Genomic DNA, 24,599 nt, shown 5'->3' with positions numbered 1-24,599 from the left:
ACACTAAGCAAATCCAAAAGCTGATTATTTGAAAACAATAGAATAGAGAAGAAATCAGCTAATACAACCAAGGTGAAGGGGGAGAAATATACCAATTAGAAAAGAAAATGGGAAAGTAACTAAATACAGAATGAAATGGAATACTTGTAAGGGGTTATTTTGCTTAAATGTATAAAAAATAATTTAGAAACCTCTGTGAGGTAGAACAAATATATAGCAAAACTAACCACCAACGGGGTAGAAAATATAAACAAAAACACGGAAAATGCACAAAGAGCCATCTTGTTCTCTCTTTCCACTCTAAAAATGCATAAAACCTCAGCATTTCACCAGGGTATTTTCTGAAACTTTAAAGAACAGAGAAGCCCAATGTAATGAAACTGTTCCAGAACATAGACAAGTAGAGGAAACTTCAAAATTCTCTTTAAGAAGCCAGAATAATATCCTGACCAAATCTGACCGAGATATAATAAAAGCAGAAAACAGATCTATTTCACCGATAAGAATTGATTTTTTTAAACTTCTAAAAAAAATTGTAAGTGAAATTGATCATATTTTAAAATAATAGATCTTGACTAGATAAGGATCATACCAGAAACACTCGGGTGTTCCAGTACCAGCAAATCCAATAATATAGTTCACCGCGTTAATAAATGAAATGAGAAAAATAATATACATGTCTTCACCAATACTGGAAAAAAAAATCTGATAAAACACGAACGTTTTCTTGCGATAAAAGTTCTTGATAAAATAAGACGAGAACCACTAACAATTTTTACTTCGTAATGAGATAGCTCAGTAGTCCTTGGGTTATTTCCTTCCTATGTACAACTAGTGTCCAGATTTAGGATGTTAAACAACAACAACAACACAAATGTAATAGCAGCAAAAAGAAAATCTGAGCCCTAACTTATAATAAGAAATGTGCAAAATTCTATGAGGGCAAGTTCAAAATCCCAGTAAATGACCAAAGAGACATGCATGTACACAGGAATGTATAATCTTAAAAAAATAAATGTACATTTTCAGCCTCTCCCTGGTGCCTAACGTACCATTGCTTCATGGCCTCAGTAACTCAGCAGCGGATCTTCCTCCCTGAGGACGGCCGGTCTCGCCCGTGGAGTCAGGCAGACGAGCATCGCCAGGGAACTGGTGTGGCAATCGGGGCCTTCAGCCGTGGGGACAGCAGCCTGCCTGGAGGCAGGGCGAAGGGACCCACCTGGGCCCGGCTGGGCACCTGAGGAGCGGGCACTTGTGCACCTGCCGGGAGGCCACCCGGGGGAGGCTTCTGCAGATACCGCAGGCAGCTCCCCTCCTGCCGGCCCCCCTGCACCCGGCTCCCCCTCCCTCCCAGGTCCCGTCACCGAGGGTAACTCGCCGGGAGTGGGCGCCTGGATGGGGATGAGGGCCGAGCAGAAAGCCCAGGTCAGGGACCACAGGCCGAGCACAGACAATGTTCAGCAAAGGATCCTGGGGGGCAGAGTATCTGGAAGGAGCAGCTTGCACACTCATCCCATGCCTTACACCGAAATAAATTCCGGATGGATCAGATCGTCATACACTAAAACAGAACTGTGACATCATCACACAAAAAATGGGAGCTTTTTATTTATTTATTTATTTATTTATTTATTTTTATAAATTTTCAAATTCTTTTTTTTATTTTTTTAACTTTTTTTTTAATTTTTTATTTATTTATGATAGTCACACAGAGAGAGAGAGAGAGAGAGAGGCAGAGACACAGGCAGAGGGAGAAGCAGGCTCCATGCACCAGGAGCCCGATGTGGGATTCGATCCCGGGTCTCCAGGATCGCGCCCTGGGCCAAAGGCAGGCACCAAACCGCTGCGCCACCCAGGGATCCCAGGAGCTTTTTATATAAACTCCAAGAGGAGGGCACTTCTGTGACCTTAGGTGTATTTTTAAAACCGGCGTGTCCAACAGTCTTCAGCCCAAGTTCAAGGGTATCCGCGGACTGAGAGGAAATACTTGTGTCACGTTCCAGATGGAGTGTTAAAGTCGCTACAAAAGAGTCTTTTAAAAAAAGGCCATAAAGTGAAAAAGGAGAAAGACGCGAGCAGTCCAGTCATGACAGAGAAAATGCAACTATCAAACATGTGACAAGACGTTCAGGTCACTGTAGGAAGCCCGCCGGGCACGACGCAGCTCGCTCATCTGGTCTCACTCTGCCCGAGGGGACCGATTTGGTGACACGCTGTTTGAGGACTGGTTCGGTGATATGTCGTTTGGGAACCGATTTAGTGACACACTGGGGACCGATTCAATGACATGCCGCTTGGGGACTGATTTGGTGACACACTGGGGACCGATTTGGTGACACACTTTTTGGGGACTGGTTCGGTGATATGCCATTTGGGGACTGATTCGATGACATGCCGCTTGGGGACCGATTTGGTGACACACAGGGGACCGATTTGGTGACACGCGGTTTGGGGACCAGTTTGGTGATATGCCATTTGGGGACTGATTCGATGACATGCCGTTTGAGAACCGATTTGGTGACACACTGTTTGGGGTCCAGTTCAGTGATACACCGCTTGGGGACCGATTCAGTGACACACCATTTGGGGACAAATTCGGTGACATGCCGTTTGGGGACCGATTTGGTTGCACACTGTTTGGGGTCCAGTTTGGTGACACGCCGCTTGGGGACCAATTTGGTGACACGCCATTTGGGGACCGATTTGGAGACACACTGGGGACCGATTTAGTGACGCGCCGTTTGGGGACCGGTTCAATGATATGCCATTTGGGGACCGATTTGGTGACACGCTGCTTGGGGACTGATTCGATGACATGCCATTTGGGAACCAATTTGGTGACACACCGTTTGGGGCCCGATTTGGTGACACGCAGTTTGGGGACCGATTCGGTGACACGCCGCCTGGGGAAAGGTGTGCAGCACCTGTGACGCTGTGTCCGGCCCTCTGCGCCCCTTAGCACCCCGTCAGCCAAGGCGTGTGCACACTCCCGGGCACGTGGTTTCCATTCCCAGAGGTTGACCCCATGTGCCCCTGCACGTGTGGACAATGCACGTGTGAAGATGCTCCCGCGGCATCGCTCCTACCAAGAGAAGACTGGAAGCATCCAGTACCCGACAGGAATGAGCTGCTACATTGACACCGGAGTACAAGGACAGTGTGACAGAGCGGGCGATTCTCTGCTGTCCCAGAAACGGCCTCCGAAATACATCGGTACCGTCGGCCGGCCAAACCAGTTTCACGTATGCAAATAAACTCGCATATGCAATTGCACATTCACGGAATATTCTGGAAAGCGCACGAAACAAAAGCCTTTGGGAGAGCCTGGGAGGTTGGGTGTTGAGGTCAGAGCGAGAATCGCTGCCTCTTGTAGATCATTTGGTATCTCCCACATTTTGTGCCACGTGTAGGAGACACATGTTCCAAAATCGGCTAACAGTAGATTTTTGAAAACATTCAAGAGGACGCCAGGTGCATACCTGTAAAGCAGAGGGTCTTCTAGCGACAGTCCTGATACCAAGGCACAAACGGGGACTGTCTACCTTGGGGCCCGGGTTCATTCCAGGTACAAGACCAGTCCCGCTGGCGCAGAAGGGGGCTGGGAAGGGGTATCTAACCAGGACAAGGATTGGAAACTCAGATGAGCTCCAACATATGGGGCACTTGTCATTGCACTGCTACTGTTCTTTGATAAAATAACCTCATGACTTTTATGACACGACTTCAGAAAAGCACATCTCTCTCCAGGTTTTCTTGGCTCTTGAGTCACGTGATTCTAGGCCATTAGGTTTGCAAACGCTGTTGGACCTTCTCCTTCAGGCCTCGCTGAGCATCAGGAACCCGGGGTTGGTACATCCAGAAAGGCGGGCGGGCGGCGGGCATCTAAACGCCCTGTCGGATGCGACGGGACCGAAGCCCTGGCTTTTCATGCCGTGTAGCTTCTGAGGGAAGAGCCAGGATCCGTGAACATCGTCACAGGAAGCGGAAAGCCTCACTGCAGGACGCTTCAGTCACCAGGACACTGGAAAACGTACTGGGCTCTTTCCTTGCCGTTGAGCGTTCCTTGTCCACCCCTGACCCGGCAGGCCGGGGCCGCGACGGGAGCCTGTCCTGGACGGGAGCCCGTCCTTGACCTGAGCCTGTCCTGGACGGGAGCCTGCCGCTGGGCAGGTAAAGGTAAGGCCCGTTCTCTACCCAGAGTTTCTCGCTCTCCTGCCTCAACCTCCAGGCCGAGGTGGCCAGCCTGAGGACAGGCCGGCAATGAGGCAAGTGTTCATCTCTTGTAAGTCCAACTTCGTCCTTTCACCCGAAAGACGCCGGCAGCGTGTTCTTGTGGACACACTAGAAGTTCGGACGTCGGGCCTGTGCCATCCGTCCTGTCTGTGCGGCGACCCAACGTTCTGAGGTTAATGGGCTTAGGGGACAGGACTTCACTGACCTCAAGTTATTTAGTAAAACGAGGGATCTTATTTATTTGCAGTTGAAATTGAGTTAATAAGTCTATTTTTATCTACTGCTTGACACATTCGAAGAGGAAGGCCGTTCTGAAGATCCACATTTATGAGTTAGTCTGGCCCCAGGGATTCCCTCTATTTATTTACGAGAAGATACGGGCCTAGGATATCTTCACGTTATTCTCTGAAGGTCAACAAGCCAACTTCCCGAACCTCCCGGAGCCGCGTCCCCCGCACTTCCCTGCCTTTGGCTAATGTCCCACTTGTCCTCCGGATGCCTAGGCCTCCCCTCTGAACTGCCCTCCAGCCCCTCTGCAAGCCGACGGGAGCCGGAGCTGATGGCACCTACGTGGCGGCGGCGGGCCCCCTCCTGTCACCGTCCCTGGAGGAGAGCACCCAGATGGCTCAGGCTCGGCCCACTGCCAAGACAACGCCAGGGAGCCACCGGCCGTGGGGTGTTGGGGCAGGGGGAGCCGGGTGCTCTGCCCCCCCGACACCCCGGAGGCAGCTGGGGGCTCACAGGGTCGCCCTGCAGCCTGAAGGCCTGGGCCGAGAGCTCGCCGCCTGGCCATGAGGACGGTCACAGAGTGGGGGCAGCTGCAGGCACCCCGGGAGCACATGGGTGTCCCCGCCCCCCTCGTGGAGCAGCTTCGGGGCAAAGCTCGGGTCCCCAACTCCAAGTGCTAGAGGCCCATCTCACTCCAGCCCCCCCACTTCTCCTCCAGGTCCCTGCGCCTTAAAACAGCAGGTGCCCAAGCTGCTGGTGCCCCAGCGGGCCCGCCTGGCTGCCCCCTCACAGCACGGGGGGCCCGGCAGCCGCAGCTCCTTCCTGGTGGCCGTCCCCGGGGCCACCCTGACCTGCACCTGCCCCCAACATGGGCCAGTGACTCGATGCCTCTGTTCTGCAGGCCTCGAACCTCCACGGACCTCCACGAACCTCCATGGACCTTCACGTAGCCAACCTCCTGCCTACCCCCCAACCTAACGGATCTTCAAAAAGCCCAACAAAGGGGCCCCTGGGGGGCTCAACCCCTGAGTGGCTGCCCTCAGCCCAGGGTGTGACCCCGGAGTCCCGGGATAGAGTCCCACATCGGGCCCCCCGCAGGGAGCCTGCTTCTCCCTCTGCCTGGGTCTCTCCTTGTCTCTCTCTGGGTCTCTGAGGAATAAATAAATACAATCTTTAAAAAAAATAGCCCAACAAAATCGCGTCACCCCCTTAGTCAGCAACTTCCCCCCATTGTCTTGCAAATAAAGCAGAAAATACTGTCCTTCAGCTTCATATGGCAGCTTCGCTTCCACTGTTGGTAAATCCTCTGGTTTTGCTGCCTGGACATGGGCCAAGGGCGCCCCTGGGGGCCGTTCCCTGCAGGGGGCTGGGGAGTCTCGGGCTCTGCGTCCCTTTCAGGAGCGCGCAGACGGGTGGCACAAACATTCTAGGTCTTTTGTCTCAGGCATTACTCCTAAACCGCCCAAAATCTTTAAGAAATACTTGGTTAGAAAATAATAAAAACCTCAAGCAAATTAGCTTCCTATCTGTGAAACCCATCCTCAAATTTCCTTTTCCTGGAGACCTCCCCGATTCATGAAATCACCTGATGTCCCTACCTGCTGCGTCCGCAGCATCCACTGTGTCTACTGTCATGCTGATGTCATTCTCCGTTACTGGAGGCTCCTTTTCACAGGTGTCCCCGTCCTCCTGGACCGTGACCCCCTTGAAGGCAGACCTTTTGTTTCACTCACATCGATGGCCCGGGAAGTACCTAACGCAGTTTTTTGTCCGTATCAGTAGTTCAATAAATGCCATGCATTTCATTTTCTTGGACCCACGGGGATCAAATAGATGTGAGATTGGGCGGCACGTGGCTAGTTACCAAAATTGATGCATCTGCATTTCTGGGGATTAAAATCCATTACACTAAAAAAAAACAAACAAAACCTTTATTTATTTAACACAGAGAAAGAGCACAAGCAGGGGGAGTGGCAGAGGGAGAGGGAGAAGCAGGGAGCCCTATGCAGGGCTCCATCCCAGGACCCCGGGATCGTGATCCGAGCCAAAGGCAGACACGTTTGACCAACTGAACCACCCAGTTGCCCCTAAAATCTATTATCCAATAGAAAGCACACCAGCCAAGGTCTGGGATAGCACAGAGCTTTCTTTTTTTTTTTTTTTTTAAGATATTCTTTTTCTTTATTATTTTTTTTAAATAGCATATTTTCATTTTTTTTAAGATTTTATTTATTTATTCATGAAAGACAAAGAGAGAGAGAGAGAGGCAGAGACACAGGCAGAGGGAGAAGTAGGCTCCATGCAGGGAGCCCGACGTGGGACTCAAACCCAGGACCCCGGGTCACGCCCTGAGCTGGGGCACGTGCTCAACCACTGAACCACCCAGGCGTCCCTCTTTTCCCTATTTTTCCTTTTTTTAAGTGACCTCTACACGCAACGTGGGACCCAAACCCATAACCCTGAGATCAACAGTCCTACATTCTACGGGCTGAGCCAGCCAAGGCGTCACACCTGCGCGGAGCTTGCCAGGCACGGCCAGGACTTCAAACGGTAACGAGAAAAATCATTTGGCTTATCGGGGCATTTTAATCATATCCTTCAAAGTGTCACTGTCAGAAAATAAACGTAGATTTGCAAAGAATGTGGCCCGAACAACAGCTCAAGCTGCAGCCCACAGCTCCTCTCCGACCTTTGCGGACTGCGCTCTCTCGCATCTGCATCTGCGAGCCAACAGACCCCTTTCTTTGGAGCCTCCAATCAGGGTGGCGACTACGTTGCAACAGAAATATCTGTAAATCTGCATCATTTAAGAAATATTTATTACCTAGCAACTGTTTACAAAGCGTTGGGTTAGATGCTGCACAGAATACAAAGCATTCAAGGTAGCTGCCGTGAGCTGAAAAGACGTGGACTCTGGTTGGACAAAGAAAATGCAGGCCCCTGAGAGGACCGCAGTGTGGCCTAGCCACGTGACGGCGTCACATGTCTGTGACATAACACACCACCTGGTGTATGGATAAGCCACACACGGGCCTGACCGTTGTCCCCTCCATCGCCTGCCTCTTACAGGATGCCGTTAGCTCCAAACCCACTGGCACTGACCTCAAATTTTACACATCAGATTTTTTTTAAAGGATTTATTTATTTATTCTAGAGGGAGCAACAGTGCATGAGCAGAAAGCTCAGGGGGAATGGGGGAGATGTGGTGCGGGGGGGCTGCGCTGAGCGCAGAGCCCGAGGCCGGCTGGGTCCCCGGGCCCCGAGATCACAGCCTGAGCTGCCAGCAACTGGGTGGCGGGACCCCCGCGCTGCCCCTGCGCCCCTTACATGTCGGATGTTAGAACTACGGCCCCGGTAAGTGTGTGCTCGGCCACGCACAGTCTGCCTGTTCCGCGTGGCCTCTAAGTGTACCGGGTACCTAGCCACCATATAGAAGACAAAGGCTTGGGTTTTTAAATATTGTGTGTATTTATTCATGAGAGACCCAGAGAGAGGGGCAGAGGGAGAAGCAGGGGGAGCCCCGACGCAGGACTCGATCCCGGGACCCCAGGGTCATGCCCCCGCTGAGCCCCCACCCCCCCAGGTGCCCCTTGAGTTGCTTTTTTATTTTATTTTATTTTTTAAGATTTTTATTTATTTATTTATGATAGACAGAGAGAGAGAGAGAGAGAGAGAGAGGCAGAGACACAGGAGGAGAGAGAAGCAGGCTCCATGCCAGGAGCCCATCATGGGACTCGATCCTGGGACTCCAGGATCGCACCCTGGGCCAAAGGCAGGTGCTAAACCGCTGAGCCACCCGGGGATCCCTAAAAAAGCAAACCCGGGTTGCTTTTTTAAATTATCCTTTTTAAGCACAGAAACCCCTCAGGAAAATTTAACTTGCAACCTGCCCTTCTCGGCGCAGGGGCGCCCAGAGTTCCTCTGAGAGCAGGACGGTCAGCTTTGCCAGCAGGTGGTGTCAACAGTGGGGCCTTTGCCGTCGTCTTGACTACTGTTCTCGTGACTTTACTGTGTGTTTGTTGAATGCACACTTAGTTTTTTTTGTTTTTGTTTTTGTTTTTTTATTAGAGAGAGAGAGAGATAGTAGAGGGAGAGGGACAAGCAGATTCTGCTTTGAGCTCAGAGCCTGCAGGGGGCTGGATCTCAGGACCCTGAAATCATGACTTGAGCCACAATCAAGAGTCAGACACCTAACCAACTGCCACCCAGGTGCCCTGCATGTCTAGTTTTAAAGTGTTTGCAGTTCTGGGACATCTGGGTGGCCAGTAGGTGAAGTGTCTGCCTTCAGCTCAGGTCATGATCCTCCCGGGATGGAGTCCCCCATTGGACTCCCTGCTCAGCGGAGAGGGTCTGCTTCTCCCTCCGCCCCTCACCCCGCTAGTTCTCTCTCTCTCTCTTACTCTCTCTCTCTCAAATAAATGAATAAAAAAATCTTAAAAAAAGCAAAATGTTTTCAATGAGTAGTGACTCCATCCTGACCAATAAGCACAAAAAAAGCAATTAGCATGTTGCAAGTGTAAGTAAGAAAAGGTGGCATGCTGTGACCAAGAGTAAAAATAATTCTAAGGAGTGAAAGCGATCTGAGGGCACCCCTGTTACTTATGCGTGTGGAATAAATCCCGAGGAGCACGGCGGCCACGGAGTAGGAGCGAATGGCGCGTCACACGGGGAGTGACCCGTCCTCTGTGGTTGACCATGATCGGCGGGCAAAGTATAAAAGTGACACAACGACAAAGTCACATGAGGCTAGGGAGCGATCAGGGGGCCTCTCCCGTCGTCCTGACACCGGATCAGAGGACAAAGACCCACTGGGTTAATGCAGAGGCCAAGTGGGCCCGGTGAGACGGCGGCCTTGACATAGGCGATGGGAGAAAGGTGCTTCCAAGGCCCCTTCGGAGACCTGCACGGTGCTGGCGAGAGGAGCGGGGACCTGTGTCACCGATGCGTGCAGGTGTGGGCGAGGAGGCAAGCCGCCCCGGGCCCAGCTTCCAGGGTTCCAGGGCAGGCCCCCCGCCTGTTGTGGGGGAGAGGGAAGGTGCCCACCCTCATGCAGGGGCCGAGCCGGCGAAGAATGCCCAGCTCCATCTGCAAAGAACCAGCCGACTCTCATCCGATGGAAGTCCTCCCGGGAAGCAAGAAGACGCTTTTCACAGCAAACTTCATCTTCAACATTTTTAAAAATATGTTTTCTGAACTCCCGGTACTGTCATTGCAAGAAACAAGGGGCCAGAGAAGGGGAACAGCCCCCACACTCCGACGTGCCACCTCTCACCTCCAACCCGGTGACTTCCAGCTGCACATGGGCTTTCGATGCAAACTGCGCGGTAGACGCGTGATGTAATTTGTGACTCATGGTGATTGTAAACCCAGCTATTAAAAAGGCTTTTTATAAATTGAGATTTTTCTCAGATCTACAAAACCAAAACAAGATACAGGAATATCTCGAGAGCCAAAGACTTCCTGTGCCAACCGTAACACTCCGTTCTCTCTCCTTGTGTGTGTCATCAAAGTAGCCGCGTGGTTTTATTGATTGACTTTGTCACAAGTTCTCATAAAATACAAGCTTTATCTGTTTTTTTGTTTGTTTGTTTGTTTGTTTGTTTTTACATGGGGATTCCACATAAGTTTTCCTTTGGGAGGAAAAAGTATCCTCCTGTTTAAAAACTTGAAAATTGTGACTACAAATAACAGAAACTATTGAAGATTTTTGGGCAGGAAAGTTACATAATGTAAGTGGTGTTTTAGGAATATATTAATCTGGCTGTATGTCATATGGATTGCCCAGAGACCAGTTAAAAAGATACTGTGAACAGTGTCCTGTGAAAATAACCATTATAATAGAATAGAAAATGGAACTAAGACCTATTATATCTGTCAGAAATCATGAGAGGCATAAAACAAAGTGGCTGAAAAATTATGTTTACATACCAAATAGGCATACAGAGAGGCTTTTTCACCTTCAAGCTCTATGATTTCTTCTATTTTGTGTTCAAATAAAAAATGCAAAACAAGGACAGAGTGATACTGCGGAAAGTGTTCAGCTAGCTCCCTAATAAAGGGAAAAAGCACTTAGCAATTGTTACCCTACTTCATCTAAAATGCCTTTGATTGGTATAAGAGCATTGACTAGATATGAAAGCTTCTTTGACTCAAGTTTTAATAATAAAACTCTCCCCAGGCTCCATTTTTAACCTCAAAAGTATTTTTTCTCGATTTTTGGAAAATTATTTTCCAAGATAATAAATATTCATTATAGAAATATTATAGAAATGCATATAAGCAAAAAATAGAATTACTTGTAATTCTATAACCCAGATAGGATGGGTTTGGAAGGCTATATGCTTTTTAGTGTATAGTCTCTCCAAACTTATTCTATACAAATCTATACCAATTAGCAAAGAAGGCTTCAAATAAAATAGGATTATGCTCTATATTCAGCTAAATGTTTCAGAAATGTCCCTTGTAGATTATTAGTTAAATAGTTGGCAATCAGGGAATGATTATTTAATAACTATCAATAGCCAGAAATCTAACATGTAATTTTGAGCAAACTGTCTTGGAATTTAAATTTAACTGAAATCGTGGTCATACAATGTACGTGATCCGTAAAATAAAATAAATTTCATCTGTATCCAGCCATAGGTTTTGAAGTCAAGTGTTTATCAATGCCAGCGCGCCCTTTCAACTTCAAAACCGCCTTGGCCTCATTATGAGCAGAATTTGGTATCACAGGAATTCATCTGAACATCTCCCCGCATTGGAACTGAAATGGGCTTCGGAGTCTATTTCGTTCCAACAGATCATCACTAAACCTTGGTTTTCTTTTCTTTTCTTTTTTTTTTTTTAAGATTTTATTCATTTATTCATGAGAGACACAAAGAGAGAGAGAGGCAGAGACGCAGGCAGAGGGAGAAGCAGGCTCCCTGCAGGGAGCCCCACGCAGGACTCGATCCCGGGACCCCAGGGTCACGCCACAGGCTAAAGGCAGTGCAAAACCACTGGGCCACTGGGCCCACCCTGTTTTTACCTCTTAATTTTTTTTTTTTTTTGACTATGGAGAATGAAATGCCAGCTGCCAGGGGAGGCCGGCGTGGGGTGGGTGAGACGGGGACGAAGGCGGGCACTGCCGGTTGGCCTGGGGGCACAGGAAAGTGTCCACTCCGTAGTATGTGCTGGAAACTAATGTTAAACTGTATGTTATCTAACCAGAATTTAAATAAAAACTTAAAAAAAAACCCACCCAAAACTTTGCTTCCCTTCTTTACAGTCATTCTTCTCCCTGACACGTCTACCAATGAGGCCACTGACATCCTCGTGACTCAATGACAGGCTCAGAGCAGTGATGGATTAGTGGTGGACCCAGGGCTTGACGTCTCGCCCCACACCCTCCTTCCGGCCTACGGTCAAGGGCTCCTCCCCCCACGACTATTCCCTTATCCGAGGTCACTCCTGGAGGGCTCTTCACCCGCCTCCACCTGGGCACTGATTTTGTGACCTGAAGACCGGGTGGCGAAGACACAGGTTGCATTTAGAAAACAACAGAACAACAAAAAACCTCTTTTGCGGGACTTGAAGTATCATGTTACGTCTGTGAATTAAAACTGGACGATGCTAACCAACATCATTTTTCCATGATTGTTTGGCAACAATCAAAAAGTCAAACAGCATCGTGCTTCCAAGGCTACTGGGGAGGAGGTGCTATCCCAGGCTGCCAGCCGGAGGGCCCAGCGATATGACCCCCGCGCAGGGCACTGAGGCAATGTTTTTAATCGTTAAAATGTCTCTCCCCTCGACCCAGCGATCTTCCTTCGGGATGTGTATCCTACGGACACATCTGCACACATGACAAGGACGTATGCGCGAGGTTAGTCACCATCACTTTGTTTATAAAAGCCAAAGACGGTAAACCATCTGAGGGGCCGTCAGAGGTGCAGGGCGTTAACCCGCTGGAGAACCAGGCAGGAGCGAAGAGCAGCGAGAGGCCTGGTGGGGAAGGAGCCCCGGGAGGTACTGCCACGTGTAAAACTCGAGGTGAGAGGGATCCCTGGGTGGCTCAGCAGATTGGCACCTGCCTTTGGCCCAGGGTGCGATCCTGGAGTCAAGGGATCAAGTCCCACGTCGGGCTCCCTGCTTCTCCCTCTGCCTGTGTCTCTGCCTCTGTCTCTGTCTCTATGTCTATCATGAATAAATGAATAAAATCTTAAAAAAAAAAAAAAACTCGAGGTGAGAAGAGGATAAAGGAGAGGCCCCGTTTTGTAGAAGCAACAGAGGAAATAATAGCAGCAATTAGTGCAAATGGTTAACCACGGGGGGAGTGGCGGGCAGGTGGCTACTGGCAGCCTGGTAATAAGTCTTCTCGGTGTGCACTTTTTAAAGCCTTTTATTCTTAGTTAAAAAAAGATCATGTGAATGTATTGCCTCCTAAAAATAAAAACCAAATTAATTTTTAGAAGGACCACATTTTCATTTCATTGTTTTACTTAAATGAAAGATGAGGAACGGGACCCTAATCCTTTCTAATTTTGAATAAGAACAACCGAGATGTTTTCTTAGATGAACTTGCTTGTGACGAGGAAAAGATGAAGAAAAGTATTAAAGTGATGTAGCGCAAATTCCCACGATGACCACTGAGTACTTGGCCGCAGTGCGGCGTCCTCAATCCTGCAGCGTCCTAGGCCACACCGACTTTGCTGACTTTTTTCACTTCATTGATTCCGCCTCTTCGGACAAGAGTGAGAATCCTCAAAACTTCTGTCCTTCAAATATTTATGCCAATGTCTTAAAAGGAGCTGGTAAAACTATTTGAAACTTGATATGGGTAATCTTTATTTTAATGACTACTGGAGAATAGAGCAGGGAAACGTGGCGTGATTCAGCCGAGATCCAGAGGATTGTCAAATACATAGGAGTTTTTTAAAAAGCGTTTTATGCATCGAAGTAATGTAGGGATGTGATTACAATAGATGGTCCGATTGGACGAAACAGGGATAATTTATTGACTTTCCAGTATAATTCTAAAATCATTGCACACGCAACCACACAGACATGTTTTGCCTCTCACAGAAAGACTCCTCCAGGGGAATTATGAGTCCTGCCTCAAAATAAGATTTCTACAATAAAGGCAAAGCAGGGAAACACAAAGATGTCGGAATCAGAGAGGAACTTTGCCTTAACGATGTGTGATCAGAATTATACATTATTGTGATATGTTATTATTTTGTAAGTTGAACACCAGCTGTGTGATCTTAGAAGGGTTACTTAACCATTTCTGAGTCTCCCTACTCGTTCATGGGAACGGTAATAATGCCTTGCACATAAAGCTGTTGTAAGGAATCAATGAAAACACGGATTTGAAGGTGTGCTCAAGCTACACCTTCCGAAAGCACGGCGAGTGCTCACCAACGGGGGGGCCCTTATTTCAACCTTCCTTGAGTGTCAACACTCTCATAAGATGGAATGCACGGGCATTTAACACGGGTGACTACATACACAATTCATGATATAATGACATACTGTTGTGTTAACATAGACGAATGCCTGTGGTTTCCTAATTGGAAAACTGGGGTATGAAATTCAATGAATACTCTGATCAAAAAAAATAATAATAAATCCCTGGTAAAAAATAACAGCAGGAAATATACAAGCATGTTAACAGTGGAGGCGTTAGAGTGGAAGAGCTGTCGGTGGTCATCCTCTCCCTAAATGTTTTTTGTTTATGTTTTGTGATTTTATCGTGACAACAGAACCTAATGAATGTGGCTGGGGGCAGAAATAAAGAAAAGAAAGGGCCACAAATCATAAACCACCTTGACTCCAATCATAATTGAGAGTCTACCCTGCTCACTCCCAACACACTAATACCCTTGCCTTATACTATTGCAACTGAGAGTAAACACTGCACATTTGGGTACAGGGTATGTTGGATGTGATTCCGAGTAGGAAACTGACTATAAGCAAAGATGGGAAAAAATGTATAATAGAAAGAGAGAGGGGGTGGAAATTGCTACCATGTTTCAGACACTGCCAGCTGCTTCTCCATGTCTTCAGTTCTTTAGTGACTGAGTTATGAGGCCCCAGCATGTCATGAGAGCAATGTGCTCTGTTGAAAATACCTTTTCCGCTTCCCTTGCAGCTAGGACGCTGGTCCGGCGCAGGGTCGCAGACCATGGTGTGGTCCTGCATCACTTAGGGGACCCAGGGGGCTTGCACTCCTGCGTCCTGCCCCTTCCCCTCTCCCCCAGGAATGCACACGTGCCGCCTGGTCAGAGCAGCCATGGTGCGGACGCCCTCGCTGGCAGGTGTCACCTGCAGGACAAGGGGGGGAGGGCAGCTGCATCCGCCTGGGCCCACCTTCCCAGAAGGTGACCTCCAAACCCCCTCTGAGGCCCATGGCGTTCTGCAGGTGCCCGAGGCTGGCCAGAGGGAAGGAGCTCTTCTTCTTGCGTGGGCTGGCAGCGGGCAGAGCGGGCCCCAGGGCCCTGGAGCGGCTCCCCAAATCCCCTCGGCCACCGCGCATCCTTGGAGCTGCGAGCTGCGCTTAGGGTTTCGCTCTGGGGGCTCCGCTCTCCAACGTCAACCAGGACGCTCTGTACTTGTGACTTTTTTTTTTTTTATGTGTAAAAGTATACATTAAAAGGCCCACAGGTGGGCAGCCCAGGTGGCTCAGCGGTTTAGCACCGCCTTCAGCCCAGGGCGTGATCCTGAGGACCCGAGCCCCGCGGACCAGGTGGGAGTCCTGGGCATCCTGGCCCAGCACCCCATCCCCCCCAAGCTGCCCGCCCAGCACAACCCCTCGCATGCCGCGTCTCCCCTACATTGCCCCCCAGCACTCAGACCCCCAGCACGCCAACACCTCCCCACATCGCACCCCCGCACACCCCCCTCCCCCCGCATGCTGCCCCCCAGCACGCCATACCCCCCAGCACTCTGTCCTCCCTCTCCGCTGCACGCTGCGCCCCCATGCCACCCCCAGCACCCACCTGTGGAGGGTGCAGGGCCACACCCGGGGCGCTGGAGGGTGGAACCCCACCCCGCTAGCCGCGGCAGGGGGAGCGGGGGTCAGGGGCGCCCCCCTCCCCTCGGCGCCCTCGCCTCGCCTGCAGCCCCGGAGGCTTGGCCAGACCAGGAGGAGGAGGGCGGCGGCTCCGCCCAGGCGCAGGGACAGCCCGACGGCCCCGGGGGAACTGGGGGGCCCCGTCCCGCACGGCGCCGGGGACCTTGGAGGGACCCTAACAGGACTGGGGGCGAAGCCGCGGGGGGCGGGAACGGGGCGCGGGAAGGCGCCGCACCTGCGGGACACACCGCCCCTACGACAGCCGAGGGTCGCCCTGGGCAGGGTGTGTGCGCCCCGCGGCTCCCCAGGCCCTCCCGCGGGCTCCAGGTGGTTCTAGGCAGACACGCTTGAGGCCGCTTAGGGACGCACGGCTGGGGAGGGCGGGGCCTGGAGGGGGCGGAGCGAGAGGGGGCGGAGCCGGACCTGGAGGCGGGGCCGGGAGGGGCGGGGCCGGGAGGGGCGGAGCCTGGGGTGGGGCGGAGCCTGGGGGAGCCGAAGGCAGAGCGGGAGGGGGCGGGGCCGGGGGGGGGCAGCGCCGGGAGGGGCGGGGCCTGGGGGAAGCCGGGGCGGAGCGGGGAGGCAGAGCGGGAGGGGGCGGGGCCGGGAGGAGGCGGGGCCGGGCCGCGCGGGCGGCGGTGAGCATCACCTTAGGGAGATCCAGGGCGGGTGAGCATCACCTCAGGGAGATCCGGAGGAGGGGCAACGGCCTGGCCTCCCTCGGGTCCGCGCTGGTCCCCGTGCCCCCGCGGGCCCGACCTCCGGGGGCCGCCGGGCAGGGAGCGCCAGCTAGACAGCCCCCCGGGTCAGCTCCCAGACACCCAGACCCGGGGAGGGCGCCAGTGCATCCGGGGAGACCAGCGAGAATCCGCCCTCGTTACCTCGCTTGCCTCCGCCCCCCATCCTTGGGGGGTTCCCCTGCAGCCGTGCGGACAGCCCCGCCTCTCAGGGATTAGCCACTGCACCTTGTGGGGTCGGGCCCAGCCTGTCTGGGGCTCAGGGGGCCCCTGGGGTGCCTCTGGGACCTCCAGGTGACCAGGTCCATGGGAAGCGACATCAGCCCAACAGAGGCAGGCCCGCGGATGGGCCAGACCCTTAGGAAGGAAGGTTAGAGTCGCCACCAGGGAAGGAACCATGAGATGCCCGCCGAGGGCAGGATGAGGCGGCTCCACGTCGGGCTCGGCAGGGCCTCCAGCTGCACAAAGACAGGACTGGCATTAAGTACCTCTTTGCTTTAATGCCCCCCACCCCCTGCCAGTTCCATAGCATCTAAAATAAAATGCATTGGTGGTGATTAACTTGACAAGCATTAGATTACAAGGCCCCGAAGGGTGGGCCTCAGCGGGCGAGAAGAGGCATAAATGTCACCCAGAGACAGACAGAGGGCTTTGCACTAACTTCTGGGAAAGAGGCCACGTGTCTTGTTGCACAGGGAACACTTGCATCAGCTCAGGCCGAAGCACTGCCTCATTACAGTCTACATGGGTAGGATGAATCTGGTCAAACGAGGAGTGTCTGAATGCCCTCTTGGCAAAGACTAGATCCTGGTGGCTCTGTGCCCTTGACCTTAGTTAAATCGCGACTACGTTTCTCAGAATTCTCTTTGCAGCCTGGCGCTGACTTAGCCTTGTACCTTAGAGACACATGCACGCACGAGCTCTGGCAGGCAGAGGTGAAGCTGTGGCCACCTGTGACACTCTGGAGGTCGGGGTGGCATCCTGGCCACGGTGGCCATCCACACACGCTGTCCCTGCTCTGCCAGGTAGTAGGTAAGGGACAAGCCCTAAGCCCGCTGCCCCTCCCGCTCCTGCCCACTGTCCTCCTCTGACTGCTCCAGGGCCCGTGCAGCTCAGTGGGGAAGGGGTGACCTCCTCTTGCAGGCCTCCCACCAGCCCGAGGATGGGGACGGGGAGAAGCGCACTCCCGTGCTGCTTGTCTTTGCTGCATCCACATCCATTCTTTGCTGGCGGCTAGACTGGCTGACCTAAAGCAGCCTTGGGCCGGCCACTCCACCCAGAGAGCCTGGCCTGCGTAGACCACTCCATCAGCTAACAGAATTGCAGAAGACCAACCCCCACGGTAAATCACTCATACTGGTCTGCTTCTCTGGTCAAGCCCAGAACTGGATACCCTATGTGCCGGGGCATTTTTTGAGAAACCCAGAAACAATCTAGGATCATGCAATGTGCTGAGTGGTCACGAGTCTTGTCTCATTAAGGTGAAGGCAGTACATTGTCCTCCTCCCCATCCTTCTGTCTTTCATGGCATTGATATTTTTGAATTTGACCTTTTGAAGATGCTGGGCCAATTGTTTTATAAATCCTCACCTTAGATAGGTTATTGTTTCCTTGAAATTAGATTTTGGTAAAGTTTTTGGCGATACTGTGGGAGAGGTGATGTTTCCCCCTCAGTGTTCACCTCAGAACACACCTGATTCAGCGTCTCATTATTGCTGGGGCCAAGTCTGATCTCTTCTTTAAGGTGATGTCTGCCAGATTTCACCTTTGAGAAGGTAACTTTTCCTTTGAAATTAATAAATAAACTGAATAACATTATTAAATTGTATGCATATCCTATTCCCCGGTAATTTTTCACCTAATGATTTTGGCATCTATTAATGATCAATTATTACTATGGAGGGTACAAAACAGTGACAGGAAATTGCATCACTTAAAAAAAATTAGGTGGCATTCTTTTATAAAGAAGAGCTTTCCATTCTTCTCACTCTTCTTTTTTAACATTTTCGCTATCAGCATTAACTTATAGATTCTGTTCCTAATGCCATCCATTATAGTCTATATGTCATTTTTCATTTTGTGCTCAAAATTGTTGAAACAGCAACCAGAAGGTGTTCCTTCCAACAAGCAACTGTGTTCAATAGTATTCTATAAATTTCCTGGAGAGAATGTATACATCTTTTAATATATTTACTTCTAACTTCCTACAGTTCTGTATTTAATTTATATCTTTTAATTTCATTTTATATGATTATTGCAGATATGTAGTTGTATAGCATACATTTTTTAAATTATATTTTTTAAGATTTTATTTATTTATTAGAGACAGAGTCAGAGAGAGACAGGCAGAGGGAGAAGCAGGCTCCATGCAAGGAGCCCGACGTGGGACTCAATCCAGGGACCCCAGGATCACGCCCTGGGCTGAAGGCGGTGCTAAACCACTGAGCCACCCGGGCTGCCTCAATTTTGTATATTTAGATTATATTCATCACCCTTGTTACATTCTTATTAATTTTAATAAAGTATATCTAGATTATTTTAAACTTTCTATTTAGTCAAGTATGTTGTCTGAAAATAATGACAGTGGCATTAGTTCTTTTTAATATTTATAGATTATCTTCAATTTTTTGTCTACTTGCACTGGTTGATATCTCCACCAAAATGTTAAATACAAGTAGTGCTAGCAGGCATTCTCATCTCATTCCCAATTTTAAAGAGAAAGATATTAATATTTCATCATTAGAAATTTTTGCTGTAGGGTTTGGTAGATACCTTCTACTGGATTAATGAATTCCTTATGTGCCAGGGCATTACTAGTTTGTCGAGTGGTATTTAAAAAAAAAAAAAAATATATATATATATATATATATATATATGAATGCTGAATGTAATTAAACATTTTTAAATCTATTGAAATACTCATGTGATTATCCTTCAACCTGTTATTTCTGATAAATTATATTTACTTATTTTCTAGTGTTAGATAAATATAACTTTAGTGGCTTAAACTTCACTTATTTATGATCTATTATCTTTTTAAAGATTTTTCTCACTATGTTCATGAGTTGGATTGACCTTTAACTTTTCTTTCTGGCAGTATACTGGTCAGGTTTTTCTATGAAGGTTACGTTAGTCTACTAAACTGATTTGGAGGATCTTTTTTATATGTTTTAAACTATGTGTAAGATGAAAATGATTTATTCTTTGAATATTTGATAGAATTTACAATAAAAGTCATACGGATCTGGATTTTTTTGTGTGTGAATGTGAAAAGGTCTTTACTGATTCATATTTCTTAGAACTGTATAGGAGAACTATTTAAGTTTTCTATTTCTTCCCTAGTCAATTTTAGTAAGATGTATTTTTTCCTAGTAGTTTTCTATTTGTCTAAAATGTTAAATATATTGGTATAATTTCCAACATTTACTTGTTAACTTTTTAATATGTCTAGTAATGTCTCCCTCTTCATTCCTCCTAGTAATAATTTCTTAATTCTGTCTCTCTCTCTCTCTCTCTCTCTCTCTCTCACACACACACACACACACGCTCACATTGACTGTTTCATTAAACTTTTTAAAGAACCAGCTATTGGTTAAGTTGATCCTCTTTATTGTATGTTTTATACTTAATTAATTTCTATTCCTATCTTTATTATTTTTGTTCTAATCCCTTTTATGAATTTATTTTGCTGCATTGTGCTAACATCTTATAAGAAATACTTAGATCATTAAATTTTAGCTCCTGTTTTGCTAATATACACACTTAAGGTTATAAATTTTCTTCTAAGAACAAGTTTAATTACATTCTACAAGAGTTAGTTAGAAGTGACCTATGTGTTGGTATATTTCTTAATTTATAAGCATAGGAATGTTTTACATACACTTTTGAAGGAATAATGTTTAGTAGTGTGTGATCAGAAAATATTAGAATAATATGCTTTTTATTATTTCAGTCCTTTGAAATGTGATGAAATTTGTTCATGGCTCCATATATGATCAATTTTGAAAATGTTTCATTTGTGCTTTAAAAAACTGTGTGTTCAATAGTACTTGAATTTGTCCCTTAGGTCAATCTTACTAATCTTATTTTTCAAATCTTACATAATCTTACTTGTTTCTTTTATCCATTGTCAGGCAGTATATTAAAATCATGCCCTATAATTATTGATTTTTCTTTTTATTTCATTTAATTATTGTTTTGAAAAATGGAGTCTGAGTTCAATTATTAGTTGAAGACAAATACAAAATTGTTGTATCATCCTGGCAAATGAAACTTCATGATAAATATGAAGTAATTATCTTTTCTCTAATAATGCATTTTGCTTTAAAATTTGTAGTTTAGGGGATCCCTGGGTGGCGCAGTGGTTTGGCGCCTGCCTTTGGCCCAGGGCGCGATCCTGGAGACCCAGGATCGAATCCCACATCGGGCTCCCCGTGCATGGAGCCTGCTTCTCCCTCTGCCTGTGTCTCTGCCTCTCTCTCTCTCTCTCTGTGACTATCATAAATAAATAAAAATTAAAAAAAAATTTGTAGTTTAAATACTTCTGTGGTATTTCTTTTTTTAATCTCTTCATTTTCAATCTTTTTTATATATATTTCTGAATTATGTTTGTTGCAAATATCATGCAGTTGTATTTTATATTTTTCTGACAATCTTTGTCTTTTGGCTCATTTAGTACAGTTCTGTTTAATATAATTCCTGATGATAAACCTGGTGTAAACTCAGCATCTTATTTTGTGCTTTCTACTTGTTTCACCTATTCTGTTTACTTTTTCTTTTTTGCTGTTTGCCTTGGGATTGACTGTGTGAGAGTGTGTATGTCTAAATCACTGTGCATTATTTTTAATTACTTGTTTGGAATTTATTTACTCTTTTCTTCTTCTTTTGGTGGTTGAGAAATTTTAAACTGTGTTCTTGAAATAAACAAACAAGGTAAGGACAACTTTTACCTTCCTTTCAGATAATCCACGATCTTTAGAACATTTTAACTCAGTTTACCCCATTCTGATTCACATATTTTAGTTGTCATTTTTTTACTTTTATTTTTTTTAAACTCCACTATTATTACTATCATTATTATTTTACATTGTTAGTGTTCATATAGATTTACATATTTACCGTTATCTATATTCTTCATTCTTTTCAGTACCCAGGCCTGTTTTCCTTCTTCCTGGAGTATACCCTTTAGAATTTTCTTTAACAAATGTCTACTGAAAAAAAAAAAGTCTACTGATAGCAGACTTGCCCAGCTTTTTGTCTGAAAATGACTCTGTTTTGCTTTTGTTCTTAAAACATATTTTCACTGGGCTTAAGCTGAAAATCACTCTTTCAGCATACTGAAAATATAATTTCATATTTTTTAGCTTCCATTATTACCGTTGAAAATCAGTCTATTATTGCTTTTTTGAAGGTAACCTAACTGTATTGGGCTGAATGGTGGCCCCCTGCCCCCAAATCTCATGTCTATCTAGAACCTCAGAATGTGACCTTATTTGGAAATAAGTCTTTGCAGATGTAATAAGTTCAGAATCTCAAGACAAAATCATCCTGGATTTAGGATAGTTTCTAAATTGAATGACTTTAATCTTTAGAAAAAGAGGAGAGGACACATGGAGATACAGACAGGAGGATGTCATGCGAAGTAAGAGGCAAAGATGGAAATGATGCAGTTGTGAGCCAAGGAATGCCAGCAGCCCCCAAAAGCTAGGAGAGAGGCACAGAACAGATTGTCCCATGGGGCTCCCAAGAAGAATTAACCCTGCCAACGCACGGATTTCAGACTTCTGGTCTTCAGAATATGAGAGAATAAATTTCTATTGTTTGAAGCCGCCCAGTTTATGGCAATTTGTTATGACAGCCCTAAGAAAACTAATATGCGTTTATTTGTCTGACTGCTTTAAGAATTGCTTTTCCTTGTTTTTGGTGCTCTGCGGTTTCACCATGATAGACTGAACTATGGGTTTCTTTTAATGTATCTTGCTTGGAATGCATTGGGTTCCTTGAACATTCAGAGTTCCCATTTTTGGTTTTGGTCTGGAGTTTCTTTACTCATATATTGTCTTTTCAGTGTTTTAAAGAAACTTTTTTGGAGTAATTTTTCCAGAAGTTTTGATTGTTTTTAGTGGGGGAGTTGTACAATTAGCCCAGCTTGGCTTTTTACCAGGAAAAGATGTCTGCCAGAGTAATCTTCTAATACCAAATCAGATCATGTCAATATTCTGCTTAATATTCTCTAATGGCTATTTATTATCCTTAGGATCAAGTCCCAAATCTCTTATCTGACCCTGGTGATCATGGGTGTATGCAGCTCTTTGTTCTTCTCTTAGAACATTCTCTCCCTACGATGTTGTTGCAGAGATTGTTCCCATTATAGTGATTTCTCTCCTCTCTGTTATATGATTTGCTCAGCTAAATCTTTGCCATATTTCATTTTTTAGTATTAGGATTCCAGGAGATGCAAAAGGCTTTATCAGAGGAATTAAAAATAACTGGTAGAGTTAATATTTCAGGGCAGAAGAGTTTTATCTGTATTTCTCACATCACACCATGCAAATATAATTATTTCTACCTCATTTGGTGTAGTTCTTTTCAATATGCATTTATTGAGAACCTCTATATAACAAGCACTGTGCAGGAATTGGGGGTTCAAAGATGAATATGACATGATCCTTTCACCTCAGGGACTTCACAATTGGATGGGGAAAACAGATAAGAAGAAAATGATTTTAGTATCTTGTTAGATAAAGATCTGCAAAGAGAATTACGGATGGATACCCAGAACAGGGGAACTTTGACAAGCCTGAGATTTCAAGGAAGGCTTTCTTAATACCTTTCCACCTGGTTCTGAGCAATTCAGTGTCCCTAGAATCTAGAGAAGAGTTTGCTCTGATTAAACAGCATAGCAGGAAAGGTAATTTTAGAACTAAAGATGGCTTTGTCCTTTGGCAAGACTGTGATCATTTATATGACTTAATTTAGCCAAGAGCTTTCTTTTTATGCACAATAACTAATGAGTTGTCCATTCTGTCTCAGAAGAGCAACTTGTAAAATAATGATATTAAGCCTATTGACTGGGAAGTAGACTTTGATAAACTTCTAAAGCAAAGCCCTCTTCATCTATCTCAGGAAAGAACCCTCTCCTGACAATAGAGCAATAATCTTCAAATTGGGGTTGTGTACACCTGGGAGCGCCTGGAAACTTTCCAAGACCTATATAAAATCTTGTGATTTTAAGGAAATCAACTTCCAGATCTTCAACTTTATACGTATGCTCCCATAACCTGCCAGAATTTCTTCTGTGCCTTCCCATTTGCCGGTCTCCTTTCGTAATCCCCCATGACGCACCTTTCCTGAACTGAATTGTACTGTATTATATTTTCCTTGGTTGAAAAAACTTGAACAATAAAAAAGAAAGAGGACAATTTCAAATATCGGTGATGGTGTTGAAAAGGTGAATAATTCAAGTGATTGGGTAGCAAACCCTTCTAAAAGATTAAAATAAAAGTACTTTAAAAGATTTCCTTTTAATTTTTTTAAATCGGAATTCAATGAGAATCTGAGTTCTTAACCAATAGATCATTACAAACTAATTTTGGATGATAGATCACTATGGATTTTTTTTTTATGTAACTCAAAAGGGGTTCAAAGAATTAAATAGCAGGGCCATAACAAATTCCTTTCAAGTTCCATCTACTTATTGAGGTGAACTGTGTTTCTCAGTGTTTACATCTCTAACATGAAAACTGGAAATATTTTTTATTTTAATAAGTCATATTCATACATAGATATAGGCTCATTTATCTCATTAAAAGATGTATTTCCAAAATTTTGTTTGTGTTGAATGCATATTTATCAAAGTTAATAATAAATGCTGTTTGGATCAGTTATACACCAAAAATCATAATGATAACTCAATACAGGTGGAATTTTTAACAAGGCCTCTGTTTATAGAATTTTAAAATTCAAATTATATACATAAAGTGCTAAAGACTAATACAAGACCTTTAAGCATAAATATGCATCTTAAATATATGTGTTAAAATTCTCAAGAATTAGAAATACATTTTGAAAGAGAAAAGAGAAAGATTTAAAATGTCTTACATTTTAGGGGTGCCTTGGCTGGCTCAGTCAGTGGAGCATGTGACTTTTTTTTTTTTTTAGAACTGAATGATGTTTAAAATTTATGTATTTATTGTTTCAAGTTTTTATCTAAATTCCAGTTGGTTAACATAGAGGATAATATTTGTTTTGGGAATAGAATTTACTGATTCATCGCTTACATATAACACCGAGTGCTCATCCCAACAAGGGCCCTCCTTAATACCCATCACCCTGTGAGCCCATTCACCCCT

The sequence above is a fragment of the Canis lupus genome, chromosome 1 (genome assembly GCF_011100685.1).
Source record: "Canis lupus familiaris isolate Mischka breed German Shepherd chromosome 1, alternate assembly UU_Cfam_GSD_1.0, whole genome shotgun sequence".
In the NCBI taxonomy this organism is placed as follows: domain Eukaryota; kingdom Metazoa; phylum Chordata; class Mammalia; order Carnivora; family Canidae; genus Canis; species Canis lupus.
This window is presented reverse-complemented; position numbering follows the sequence as displayed.